The following is a 15,055-nucleotide window of genomic DNA, read 5'->3' as shown; positions in this document are numbered from 1 at the left end:
AGAAAATGTTAATATAATTTTAAATGAATATGCATGTTTGGAGCTGCTTGGTGTTTTGGATGTTGAAATTATTTTAATTCAACTTATAGAGTGAAGAGTTTAGGTAAATGATGAAATATCGCAAAGTTTCATATCGTATGTATCAAATCCGGAATATCTAAATGTATTTTAATTGAGAACCGTTTTTTATGATAATAAAAAATAGTAGTTTAGAAAATAAACAAAACCAATAATAATTACAAACTGAACTAAAAATTAAAACAACCATTATATTTTATCATTTCAAAATAAATACTTAGATTATTTAATTTTTTTATTTATGTGTGAAGGTAACCGAGATTTATTTCATCAGGTTAATGTAATTTTAATGTAATTAAAATTATAATACTCTCATCGTTTCTATTTTTTTGTGCAATGTTTCAATTTACAAAATAAAAATATAATAGATAAATTTATACAAAATAAAGTACTTTTAATGTCTACAAATTCCGAAATTCGATATCATCATAGAAGTCAACAATTTTAGAGTTATATTACTGCGTTATTAAATAATCATTAAATATTTAATTTATTTATTAATTAATCATTTATTGATTTATTATAAAAAAATATTAAATTAAACATTTAAATTAATAATAATTAATCATTACTGCGTACTAGTTATAGTATTATCATACTGCGATGCCCAAGTTACATTATCTGGTTGAATCTGGCGGATCTTCTCAGAAAAAAAAAACATTTTCTGGTGGCAGGAAGCATCAGAAGCCCGGGTGGGTTGGTTTCATCATCTTGACTCAGGAAATTTGCGAAATATAGCGTAGATCTGTTGGAATACTTAAATAGTAAAAAAAGTTATACAGCTTTATTTTTTTTGTAACTTAGATGGGTGGACGAGCTCACAGCCCGCCTGGTGTTAAGAGATTACAGAGTCCATAGACATCTATTTATATATATAAAAATGAATTGCTGTTCGTTAGTCTCGCTAAAACTCGAGAACGGCTGGACCGATTTAGCTAATTTTGGTCTTGAATTATTTTTGGAAGTCCAGAGAAGGTTTAAAAGGTAGATAAATATGAAAATGTTCGGAATTAAATAAAAATAACAATTTTATTTTTCTTTTGATGTCCCCTCCGTCAGACGGATTCCTTTTGATTATTTTATACAAAAGTTCAAGTCTTTTATTTATAGATTGAGGCACTACGAAGTCTTTCGGGTCAGCTAGTTTACAATATGAATGGCGCCAAGACCGACACGAGTTGTAAGGTCTCAGTTTTAACAATAGTACAATGATGCCTAGGTCTTTTGTAATGTAGCCCTTTATGAGTCGTAAGTTTGTGTACTTGCAGAAAAAAATAGATACAGAGACCAACACTGCCAACTCTGAACTCCTGGATAATCAGCCTTGTAAACCAAGAGACTTCATTATTTATTTACTGTTAACAGTAAATAGGTCACCGGTCAGTGCTCGGTCATTGTATAAAAACACCGCGTTTTCCGGATTCTATTATAAATAGGGCTGTCACAAAATGCATTTCATTGCACATTATAAAATTTCCCAAGTTTCGCGTGACCTTATAATTTTCACGGTAACATCATAGTAAAAGTGTTTTTAAATTCGTTAATAAATTTAATGACTTGCGAAAAATGTGAATGAATTTCGTAAAAAAATTAATGAAAAATGACATACGGTTTTGTAATGGAACACCTGTATACATTGCCTGCCTAGCTATCAAAATATATAATTGTAATTACTTTCACGGCACAATTGCGCGTTGTAAACCATGAAGATACCGTAAAAGTATCGACCCGTGAAAAAATACCTAAATATATTTAAGAGACGAAAACAATTTTAATACCGCATCTTGCGGTTAGTTAGTATTGCTGATAGCTATGAGCGACAATGATTACCAAAGCCTAAGTGGGTCATTTAATCATTAATCTAAATTTAAAAAAAATGCGAAGGATGAAAGAGACGAATAAAAAAATATGTTATTAAGCAATCCATCAACCCTAATCACAGGATACCCTTATCTTAGAGATAAAGACGTTTCATTATCCTACAGGCTTCTTTTATTTTATTTTCATTGCTTCCTTTCATAGTGGTAATTAAAGGATCAGCTGTTTTGTATCTCCCGAGGTAATCCTATTTTATTGTGACACGATCTTGGATGTATCCCGGCGATGGGAAATCTAATCAAATGGCATTGTGTCGGTAGTGAAATTCCAGTTGTTTTTCTCCGATTCCCTTTGTATCCCTAGATGTTATCTAAACGAATTTCACTGTTCTATTTCAAGTTTTATTATTTTTAATTATTAGGACTTCCAATGTTTCGAATTTTTTACAGGTGGTAGGACCTCTTGTGAGTCCGCACGGGTAGGTACCACCGCCCCGCCTATTTCTGCCGTGAAGCAGTAATGCGTTTCGGTTTGAAGGGTGGGGTAGCCGTTGTAACTATACTGAGACCTAAGAACTTATATTTCAAGGTGGGCGGCGCATTTACGTTGTAGATGTCTATGGGCTCCAGTAACCACTTAACGCCAGGTGGGCTGTGAGCTCATCTACCCATCTAAGCAATAAAAAAAAGTGAAAATATATGTACCTAGATTTCTCTGTAAGGTTTATTGACACTTATCGTAGTGTTTCATACTTCCAAATGGGCTTAAAATAGCTTTTTGATTTTTATTTACGGCATCTTATCGAAATATTACGTACCGATACGCCTTTTTGTGCCAATCCAGTGATACTGCGATAGAATTAATTCAGGAGAGGTGTGTTAAATCTATCTAGATGATATAAGCGAGCCACTAGACCTCTTGCATTTCGCGTTAGAAGCCTTTAAAATCTTTTCTATGTTAGAGCTTTCGCCTTTTCTACCAGAGTTCATCGATAAGCTTAACTCGTCAAAACCAAGGCACACTTATAAAGTACGTAGCACGTACATAGTAAAGTAAAGGTTATCTGCTGGAAAAAAAACCCTGTGTTTGATTATAAATTAATGTTAAACTAATAAAATATTTTGCAGTTTCATTGAAGTAAATACTCTTAGACAACTATATTTCATGATTATAGTAACTTATATAATAATATGGTTTTGTATCAGAGTTGGAAAAGCCGGCATTCGATTCATACTTGAATGTGTATGCTTTGATTTCGTGGCTCTGGTTTAAGCTCATATTGAGAGATTTTCAGATCTCACAGCCATTTATATAAAAACATTCCAATTTTCGCTCATCGACCAAAGCTATCAACTGTGTTACTGGTGGTAGGACCTCTTGTGAGTCCGCACGGGTAGGTACCACCACCCCACCTATTTCTGCCGTGAAGCAGTAATGCGTTTCGGTTTGAAGGGTGGGGTAGCCGTTATAACTATACTGTGACCTTAGAACTTATATCTCGAGTTGGGTGGCGCATTTACATTGTAGATGTCTATGGGCTCCAGTAACCACTTAACACCAGGTGGGCTGTGAGCTCGTCCACCCATCTAACCAATAAATAAAATAAAAAAATGTTTGAATAAACAACAACATATGGCCTAAATAGGTAAGGCTTATTATTACGTAATCACCAGTGCGAGGTCACTATATGTCCTTCACGAAATTAAAATCAAATAGACAGTTGTATGATTAGATTCAATAACAACGTGGGTACTGCTATTCGCCTTATGACATTAGGATCAAATCTCGATTTCACTTAACACGATTATCTTACCTTTAGAATCTGATAAGACGTTCCATTCATTAACTGAAGTAATCAGTATTTGGGAGAAACCACATTATTAACACCATCGTCAGACATCATAGGGACGAATAGGGTGATCGAGCTAAGAGAAATATTGAGTACACCAATCAAGATGTCTTAGAACAATTTAGAAATCTCCTCTTGACGTTAGCAAAAGAAAACGAATGACAGTTCTTAGGACAGAGGCACCGCTCTTCAAGAAAGCTGGTTGGTAAGTGTGATGGCGTCTACGCGCCTCCATCGGCTAGGCTCTGTCGTAGCTCTAAGTTAGCCGAGTTCGGACGATACCGCAATCGTGCTGCCATCTCTAGGGAATCGTGCTGCGGTTAGTTTAGCTACCAAACTAATAACCGTCTCCGACAAATAGTTCTATGGCTTAAAAACTAAACAACACGCTTAACGCTGTTAATACCGGTATCCTCTCCAGCCTAACTATTTGGATGTCTTGAAGTCGTTGCCTTATCCGACCGCAAAGGGGCAACGAAAAGCCGCCATTGCCTGAAACATGACTTGTTGGATTCCCCGGATTCACACTCGGTGCTTTTAGGCTTCTCAAGCACTGGTCACCGTCCTAATCCATAGACACAGCCCACTGAGTTTCTCGCCGGTTCTTCTCAGAGTGATGCCGATCCGGTGGTAGATTCTGCGAATTACTGCTCTTGCTAGGGCTAGTGTTAGCAAATTCTCTCAGGTTGAGCAAGTGAGCTCACCTACACGTCTGGGCGTAGATGGAATAGCCTCATAAGCTACCGGCCAATAGGTACGGAAAACAAAACAAAAGAAGTCGTTGAAAATGTCGTTCAAAGATTCCGACTTAGTTACGTATCAAGCTAATAAATTTACATTAAAAATTAAGATTTTCAATATATAAATAATGTAGAGTGTGTTCCGAATCCTCACATTTAACAGATTGTGGATATTTATGGAGTAGTAACGATCTTTTCATTTGCGCGCTGCCAATTTAAGATAAGAAATTTGCTTTTAGACGCCTGTAATTTACATTACGAAACTACCTATGAATTGAAACATCCTGTAGGTAGTATTTTGTGAAAATACGTCACGTACCCACTTTATAGGTGGAGCATCTGCCCGTTAAACTTTACTGTTCGCATTGCAAGCTCGAATAAAACGGGGAAATGCTGTTTTTTGTGCTATATTCTTGGTCTATCCTCTGTTTCGTGTATTAATTTATTGGCTATTAAGTCAATCGGTTGTCCTATCATGACAAATACATAAAAGAAGTAAAATAACACGGGCCAACACCAAATTTGACTTTGATTGCAAAGCATAAAATTTCGATATTTTAGATCAGAATTAGACGAAAAAAAAAAAAATATGGCATGAAACAGTTTGCTTTTGAACTTTAATAAATTGACCACATATGAAACAAAATGCATCAGCATCGTATTTACACTTTCGTGACATTTTAAGTTTTTCTGGGCTTGTACAAAACACCTGATCGTTGTTTATGACTCGAGTGCCATCTAGTGGCACTGTGTAAACGTAAGCACCCCACTCTCATAGCGCAGTTTTTTTGGAAGTATTAAAATTAATAAAAATTTATAATAAAAATTGAAAAATGAGTATTATTGCTATAACTATCACAAAAGCAAACTTAATACCAAAAAAGGTATTGAATTTTCGTTTTCGTTAATAATTAACCGGAAAAACCTAGTATAGGCGTTAGGACAAAGAACGAATTTTATTTGTAGAGTTGTGTAATTAATCGGTTACAAGAAAACAGATATTTACATATGAGTTGGTTGAGATGATACCATCATCTCGTTTTTACCATCGCACCGCCCGCCACCGGAGTAGAGTTCATCCATACTACCTGGAACCACTGCGGTCATCCACAGTGCGTTTTCAGAGGTATTTTTTGCCACGTACCATCCGGCTATGGAATGAACTCCCCTCCACGGTGTTTCCCGAGCGCCATGACATGTCCTTCTTTAAACGAGGCCTGTGGAGAGTATTAAGTGGTAGGCAGAAGTTTGGCTCTGCCTCTGGCATTGCTGAAATCTAAGAGCGACGGTAACCACTCACCAACAGGTGACATATGCTCGTCTGCCTACCAGGGCAATAATAAAAAAAAAGGTTCGATTATGTCTTTCTCTCTCGCCCTTAATTTTATTTACAAGAACTTGTCACCTTCATAATATTAAACAAATAATTCAACGAATTAAATCAGAGATTCCGGTAACGTTTTTCGCACTACGTCCAATTCGCGGAGGGTTAGGTCTACTTTAAGCATCAGTTGAAGAAAGATGTAACAGCATAGCGCTCCGGGAATACTATAGCTATAGCAATCCAGAATTTCGACATACGTGGGGAAAAAAAAACGCAGTGTACTAGAGGCAATTAGTTCCATGTAAAATAGGCGAACTATATCCTTTGGTATCGATCGGACCTAAAGTCGCCTCGCTTGCTTAGGGTCGATTCGTAAAATTAGGTTCATCAAAAACACGTACGGCTTGTCGTTAAGGCATCAGCCCATTGGCGAAAGCAGTACTACGTTTATGTTTAATTTTCGGGCGTCTATGTTAAATCCTAAAATATCGAATTGCTGACTCTAATTTGAGGAAAAAAGTTCTCATCATGGAATAGTTCACAACGTAAGATAGCAAATATAGCTCATTTAATGGTAGTTATTAAGCTTATATCTATAGGCCCTAACTATATCTAGAAAAAATTACGGTAAAACAAAACCTTATATTATACCACAAAGTATTTTGCGAAGAGCTTTCTCACTGATTGCCCTGTAAAAAACAATTCAATTTTGCGAGTGAATTCAATAAATGGTTTCCAACTCTAAAAAAACCTTAGAAAATAGCAAATATAAGATCAAAATTGAAAAGCACAAAAAGCCTTAAATATTCAAAAGAACTAAAGGAAACTAAAGACGTTTTACTAAAAGCTCTAGAAAAAGGGGCTGCCCGCATAGCCCATATAAATTCATGTCCCCAAAGGTACACTAGGACGCAACTCACAAAGGCTGAACAATCTGAAGGCTTTAACATTATGCAAAATACCGAGTGAGGGTATAGTTGGAACTGTCAAAGGCAGTTACGAAACAATAGATGAAAGTAGGGTTGCTGAAAGGGGTGGTTGTAGTATAAGGTGCGTTCGTAATCTCAGAAGTCTTGGCCATACGATAGTTCAGAGCTCAGGTCGAATACAAAGAAAAATAATGACCGGAAATATTCAAAATGGGAAATAGCTATTGGTCTGAATTGGGTTAATGGGAAATAGCTATTGGTATAGCCATCGCCCTGCCATTTTCTGCGGTGAAGCAGAAATGCGCTTCGGTTTTAAGGCTGGGTTAAGCGAATTGTGTAAAAATTGAAACTTAGAACTGACGTTTCAAGGTGGGTGGCGGCATTTATGTTGTTAATGTCTATAGGCTGTGGTGACCACTTAATACGAGGTTTGCCATGACCTTTTTTTTTTTTTTTTTTTCGGGTAGAGGGCCGAACCTCCTACGAGGTCCCCGCGCAAAAGGGGCGCGCGGGGTATGTGAGACTCAACGATCTGCATGGTGTTGTGAGCAGACCGCGGGCCCAAGGATTTTAGAGCCCACCCACTAAACGACTCCTCTGCACTCTTACACCCGACGTCCGATCCCCTCCGAGGTCAGAACCCGGATGAGGTAGGGGGGCTACCGCGGTCAACACTACAACCAGACGGCGCGGCTCACCCCAAGGACGCCCAGCCGACGGAGCCTTCGAGGCGAATCGAAGGCTCTGAAACGTCGGCCGTCTCGGTACGGCAGCCCGTCGGGCCGCCCAGACGGTGCCGCTGGTGTCCCGGAATACCCCGCTGGACCAGAACCAGCCTGCCGGGTCGGGACGCGATACACCGTCGACCGGTCGCTCTAATCACTCCACGGCAGCGCGCTAGAGTGCTGGTAGCGCGCCGCGCGGCCTCACCCCCTCAGGTCGCCCCTTGACCTTCACCGGGGGGAGGCCGCCACCTACAGGGGCCGGGACGTACGGGCGTATTCCCGCCTCCGGCCCCCGGCTCGACGGCGACGGATCGGTGCGGAAAGGGAAGAGCTCTCCCTCTCTCGCTCCGCCGCCTCCTTCTGCGAGATGGTGGACTCGCAGAAGTCGAGCATCGCCTTCCAGGACGCGTCGCTGCCGAGCATCGTAGCCACGACGCGCGGCAGCGAGAGGTCCTCTCCAATGACCGCGACGAGGGCGGCGCGTTGCTCGTCGAATCCAGAGCAACGCGCCAGCGTGTGTTCCGCTGTGTCTTCCTCGTCGCGGTCCGCGCAGTGGTGGCACTGCGCCGTCGGTTCCCTTCCGGCTATCTTGTGCAAGTACCGGCCGAAACAACCATGGCCGGTAAGCATCTGCGTTAGCCGGAAGGTGAGGCATCCGCGGTCGCGGCCCACCCAGTCCGCGAGAACCGGGCGGACCGCCTCGACGGTTCGGAGGCCGGCCGACGGGTCCGCCAAGCGGCGAGACCACGCCTCCAGCACGGACCGCCGAGAGTGGAGCCTCCGCGCTCGAACTACACCTTCGCCGGGGCGCCCTTCCCCCCTAGAGCGGAGGTCGCTACGCCACCTGTAATCGGCAGCGAGCGCCTCCGCCTCCAGGTCCCAGGGTGGCGCCCCGGCGAGCAAGCACGCCGCCTCGAAGGAGACGGTGCGGTATCCTCGGATCGCCCTGACCGCGATCGCACGCTGCGGACGTCGCAGCGCCGCGACGTTCTGCCGGGTCAGGGCGTGGCACCATACGGGCGCGCCGTATAGTGCCATCGACCGCACCACCCCCATGTAGAGGCGGCGCGCCACCTGATCGGGACCCCCAACGTTTGGAAGCAGCCGGCTCAAAGAGCCGGCCGTTGCCATCAGCCGAGGGCCCAACTTCTCAAAGTGAGCGCGGAAGTTCCACCGACCGTCCAGTTCGAGGCCGAGGTACCGAAGACCGGTCACCCCGACCCCGACGCGGACGCCTCCGATCACGAGGTGGGCACCCACAGGCGGCGCTCGTCCCGGCCCGTGAAAGAGCAGGGCCTGGGTTTTGTCGAGCGCCACCTCGAGCCCCAACCGTCGGATCCTTGTGACGACGTGTGCCACGCCTGCGCACGCCAGACGGGCAGACTCCCGGTAGTCCCTCCCCGGAGCCACGACCAACGTGTCGTCGGCGTAACAAATTACGCTCAGCCCGGGGAGGGGACCCCGAATGACGCCCCGCAGGACCCAGTCGTAGCCGATGTTCCACAGCAGGGGGCCCAGGACGGACCCCTGCGGAACACCGCGCTCGACGGGGAAGCGGTACATCGCCCCACCGTGTCCGATGCACTGGATCGACCTGCCCTCGAGGTAGGAGCCGATCAGTCGGCGGAGGTATGCGGGGACGCCGTGATACTCCAGCGCCCCCGCGATCACCGACCAGGGCAGGGTGTTGAAGGCGTTCCTTACATCTAAGGATAACGCCATCGCCACCCCGCCCCGGGATACGGCTTCATCGGAGAGGGCCCGCACGCGCAGAATTGCGTCGATAGTCGAGCGGCCCTCTCTGAAGCCGTATTGCTCCGCCGAAAGATCGGGACCCGTCTCGGTCAGGTGCCGGACGATGCGGGCCGCGACGATCCTCTCGAGCATCTTGCCCGCTTCGTCCAGCAACACGATGGGGCGATAGCCCGCGGGTGAGTCCGCGGGGCGCCCGTCCTTCCGCAGAAGGACCAGTCTGCCCGTCTTCCATTTCGACGGGAACCGTCCCGACTCGAGGCACGCTTCGAAAAGCCCCCCGAGCCGATCCCCTAGGGCCTCGAAGGCCAAGCTCCAGACCCGGCCGTGAACACCGTCAGGGCCGGGGGCCGCGTCCTTCGCTCTCATTCTGGACACGGCCGCATGGATCTCCGCCCCCGTGATAGGGGGAGGGGGCTCCTCGGCAGCGGGAACGCTGGGGCGACGCGGAGGCGTGCCCCACGTGGCGTCCATCTGGGGGGGCTCAAAGTCTCCCCCCGCTGCTGGCGGGAAAAGCGCGGAAACTATTTCCCGCAGCTGCCGAGGCTGGAGCCGCTCGGTCACCGGGAGCGCCCACGGCTGCAGTTTCCTGCGAACCATCTTGTATGGGCGCCCCCAGGGATCTTCGTCGAGCGACTCCAGGAGAGTCTTCATGCTCTGCTTCTTGGCCTCGCCGATGGCCAGCTGCAACGCCGTCTGCTTTTGACGACAGTCAGCGTGCAGCCGGGCCGCCGTCTCCGCGAACGTTGCGTCGCGACTACGGCGGCGGCGGTGGCGTGCGCTCCGGCGGCGCGCCCTCACGCACTCCTCTCGGAGTCTTGCGATCTCGGGCGACCACCAGAATGCACCCCCACGTGGTGCTCGGGGGCCGACCCGGGGCATGGCGGCATCACAAATGTTTGCCATGGTGCCCCGGAACCAGTCGACCTCCGCATCCACGTCCGCGAGCCGCGCGGGTTTTGGCGCCCACGCAGCAACAGCGGCCGCCTCCATCAGCAACTCCTTGTTCATTCGTTTCAAGGCCCACCTGGGGAACGAACGGGGCGCACCTTGCGGGAGCTCTTCCTCACCGCGGGCGCCCGCGGCTGACGACGACGACAAGGAGGAGGCGGAGAGCTCGAATCGGACGTATCTGTGGTCCGAGAGCGTCTCCGCCCCCTCGAGTACGCGCCAGCCGCGGGTGCGGCGCACGGCGGACGGGGACGCGAACGTCACGTCCACGTGAGATTGCCCGTTCCACCGCACGCAAGTCGCGACCGTGCCTCTGTTTAGGAGACAGAGGCCGGTCGCGATCGCCCACTCCGAAAGGGCCTCGCCTCGCGCATCCGTGCGGGGGGAACCCCAAGCCGTGCACTTGGCATTGAAGTCCCCCGCGACGATGACAGGGCGGGACCCGAGGCGGTGTAAAAGCGCCTCGAGCCCGCCCAGAAACCGCTCGAACTCGGCGAGGCTCCTGTTCGGAGAAAAGTACGCCCCGATCACGACGGTCCCGTCGATCCTAGCCGCGACGTACCCGGGTCCCCTAGCCACCATATCCAAGGGGGGTAACGCCGCGGACTGTCTCAACACAATGGCCACGGAGCCGTCGACGTCCCCCATCCAGCAGTCCTGGTCGGTGGGGACGAAGTATGGCTCCGCGGCGACAGCGACGTCGATTGACCACTCCGCCATTGTGTGGACGAGGAGATCCTGTGCCCTGGCGGAGTGGTTCAAGTTGCACTGGAGGAAGCGGTGGACGCAACCCATTACGGGGCTACGTCCATCGCTCCCTCGTCTGTCCCGCCCTGCGGCTTGACAACAGCCGCGGCGGGAACTGACTCACCGGCTGCCCTTTTTGCAGCCGGCTTCTTTTTCTTTCCGCCCCTCCTCGTTTTTGTAGAGGAGGGGGCGGATTTACACGCCGGGCCCCCGGCCCGGTGGTCGGCCTTCCTTTTGGCCGCGTCGCACAAGACGCAGTGCGGCGCGGCTGTGGTGCAGGAGGCTGCCTTGTGCCCCGGTTGGCCGCAGCGGAAACACAAGCCGCTGCGGTCCACGGTCGAGGGGCACTTGGCGAGGCCGTGGCCGGTGCCGAAGCACCGAAGACAGCGCCACGGCCTGGCATCCTGCAGCTGCACGTGGGCCACTACCCAGCCCACGCGTAGCCTTCCTGGGCTGTCGGAAGGCCGCCCCTGTGGAGGGGTAGCCAGGAGGGTCGCCGTTGCAATCGGGCAACGCGCCCACGCCGTCCGGGTACCAGAGTAGGTTACCCGGAGCTCCCCGACTTTGACGTCGGCGAGGGCGCAGTTGCCCTGCGACGCGATGGCCGCGGCGACCTCCTCCTTCGTGGCGCACTCGTCGAGGCCCGTGATTTTGACTTCTCCCATCTTCACGGGCCGGGCGATGCGCACCACCTCGGGGTCCGGCAGGATCTCCCTCAGCCGGGCCGCCAATTTTTCGGCCGCGGCGTTTGTGTTGGGGCCGGGGCACTCTATAAGACGAGCCCCGTTGGCCGTCTGCCGGACCTTGATGCCCCCCTCCACGCCGAGGGCGTCCACATTCACGCCGCCGCGCGCCTGGGTCATCACCTCGTGGTAGGTGATGCCCTTTTCTTTGCCGGCCGGCAGCAGCTCCACCACCACTGCAGCCGACCGCGGGGCGCGCGGCCTCCTTCGTCCAGGTCGGCCCCTCGGCTCCGCTCGACCCTCTTGGCGGGGAGCGGTGGCCGCAGGGGCGGGCTTGGGGCGCGGCGTGGCAGGCGCCGCTACCTTTTTTGGCCCTCGCCGCACCACCGTCGTCCAGGCCTCGTCCATGTTGGCCGGGGCCGGGGGCAGCGGGCGGGGCTGGGGGGTCGGTGCCGGTTTGGCGGCGTTGACGCCCCCCTTCTTCTTGTTTCGGCTCCTGCCGGGCCCTGCCTTCGCAGGTTGGGGCGGGGCAGGAGCGGACGCCGGTTTTTTCGTGGGGGCTGGTTTCGAAGCCCTTGTAGCCGCAGACGTAGAAACAGTCACGGCGGGAATCTGCACGGATGTTGCTGTCTTCTTAGGGCCGCTGTATGTTTTTGTAGCGGCCCTGCGGGGTGCTGGCACAGGCACACTTCCCTTCACCTCGTGAGCGAGGGGCGGTCTCGCACGCTCCACCTTGGAGCTGCGTGCATCCAAGATTAAGAGCCGCCGCCTCAGCTCTTCGGCCTCATCGCCAGGTTCTGCTGCTTCGGGTAGAGGAAGGACAGGGGCCGAGCTGCGTTGCCGCTCAACGAGGTCGGCAACCATCGTTCGCAACTCGGCCATGTCGACGCGGAGCTGTCCGTTCTCCGCCCGAAGTTGGCCATTCTCTTTGGCCAGTTGCTCGAGGCGGACGTGCTGCAGGGCCACTTCCTGCCGCAAGCCCGCCGTCTCCGTGGTTGTGGTGCGGTCTACGACGTCCTGCAGTCTCTCTTCCAGGGTCGCCGCTCCGGATTTTAGGGCCCGCACATAATCGCCTTTAAGTCCTTTAGCCGATTTTTTGGCTATAGTGGCAACCATCTCCTTGACAATATTGCACGCTCGGAGGGGGTCAGAAGGACCCACCTCCGTTAGGGAGCGCTCCAGTCGCTCGACCTCTCCCACCTCTGTCCCGTTTTGTGCCTTTCGGCAGGCGGCTCTGGACTGCGCCAAGGAGGCAGCGTCCAGTCCGCGGAAAGAGATTGTGTCGCAATCGGTGGCAGGCGGCGCCGCAGCAGCCGCCGGCCCTTCCGCCAACGCCATATATTTGGCGCTGGCGGGCTCACCCTCCGAGGAGTCGGACGGAGGAACAGATGCCGGCTGACGAGCCGACTTCCTCTTCCGCCGAGTCCGCTTTTGCACGCTGTCTGCGAACAGCACTGGCGTCTCCCGCCCACTAGACGCGTCGCCCCTCGCGGAGCTCCGTGCCGAGTACAGCTAGATTAAGCTTTCGCAGCGCTCTAGGACCACGGTTGGGACTCTGTCCCTTACGCGACCCGTGTTGTCGCCCACTACGTTTTGGCATTGTTTGCCCCCCCCAGAAACGGTGGGGCAGCGTGCGGCCGATTGCTCGACCGCACGGAGGGATTCTCCCCCCGCGGAGCGGGAGGTACCCTCCTGGGGTAATAAATCTTTAACAGGTGCCATATTTCATTTTGTCCTTTTTTATTAACCAGGGGTCGGTCCCCTGGGGTCTGGTTGGTACCCTTGGGACTGGACTCCCTCCAGCCATTCATCCCATCGCCGGGCACCAGAGCTTAGGATTGGGGCATTTTTTAAAGAGGTTTACGTCCTCGCGGCCCCGTGCCTCGCGGCAGCGGCCCCCGTCCCCCACGCGGTGAGGATTACGGGTTGGCCGGCAGCCCGCCGAGTGCAACGAGCAACACGACAGACCACCGCCCGACGCTCAAACGAGCAACGACGACGAAGCCACGCCGGTATACCGGTACCCCCCTCTGGAGGGCGTGCCCCTGTAGCCGAAGCCGGGGACATGGCGACCAGCGGCCGGAAGATGCGTAAGCAACGCCGGCTCACTTCTCCATCAAAGGGCAGGCCAAAAGTGGCCCACCACCACCCGTGGGTTACGTCCGAAACGGGTCGGACGTGACCCGAAGAAAAAAGAAAAAGGGGGAAGAAAGGGGAAAAGAGAGGGAGCCCGAGCGTCTCCAGGAGGAACACCCTTCAGCGAGTGAAGGGCGTGGAGAGCCCGCAACTCCCCCTGCTGGTTTTGGTCCGCGTCATCCGATCTCTTTCGTTGCAAAGCCTAACTAGGCTACCCTACACCTACACCTAACCTACCTCCCTAACACCTAAGAATCCTTGCAACGAAAAAGATCGGACGATACCCCTGGGAGTGGGACTGTTCCCAGAGGATCCCGTTATCCGCCACCTACGGACGCGCCCGGTGGAAGTCCAGCAAAACTCCCCCACAGACGGAGCCCCCGGCCACGCAGAGTGCGCGCCGGGGGGCCCGCCCAGGTCCCTCGGGGTTTGCCATGACCTCGTCCACCCTTTTTTTTTCTTAACAATTTTTTTTTTGTCGAACTTACCGTCTACTATTGAGATATTGTGACGAGATACTGAATTAAAATTACTAATGCTGCTTGAGGGACGAAAGTAAAATAAAATAATGTATTTCACAACACAGAATAGGAAACATTTTTTTATTATCTCAGAAGATACGCCTTTTATAAAAAATTAAAATATTAGTTACAATTGCGAATTAAGCTATTCAAAGATCATTAAGATTCGCTAATAATTAATAAGTAAGTATGAAGTCATTTTGGTTCTTGAGAATGCCTTTCTATGCAATTTTAGTTTTAGCTCCCAGAAAACAGATGGCTGTGAACTAACTTTGGAGAACGTCATAAGTAGGAAGGCTATAGTTTCGCGCCATTACTTTAAATGTTTCGATATATCGCCAAGGAGTGGCACCAAAATGTTTCTGTACGTAATCCTATGGAAATTGAATTTGTATTGATTTTCAATTACATTTACTTAACTAGCATGTTATAATAGTAAGTTTTTACCTATGGAGTTGCGTTTTACTGGCCATTTGAAAGGTAAGGTGCTGGTGGTAGGACCTCTTGTGAGTCCGCACGGGTAGGTATCACCACCCGGCCTATTTCTGCCGTTAAGCAATAATGTGTTTCGGTTTGAAGGGTGGGGCAGCCGTAGTAACTATACTGAGACCTTAGAACCTATATCTCAAGGTGGGTGGCTGGCGCATTTACGTTTTAGATGTCTATGGGCTCCACCCATCTAAGCAATAAAAAAAAATTATGTATGAATGGCAATAACTTCTAAAATAAAATGAATTTGATAAATAAAAAAGGGAATTATATTCTCAATCATTTGGATATTGATTAGTCTTTTGTTTTCATT

This window comes from Bombyx mori, chromosome 24 (assembly GCF_030269925.1).
Source record: "Bombyx mori chromosome 24, ASM3026992v2".
In the NCBI taxonomy this organism is placed as follows: Eukaryota; Metazoa; Arthropoda; class Insecta; order Lepidoptera; family Bombycidae; genus Bombyx; species Bombyx mori.
This window is presented reverse-complemented; position numbering follows the sequence as displayed.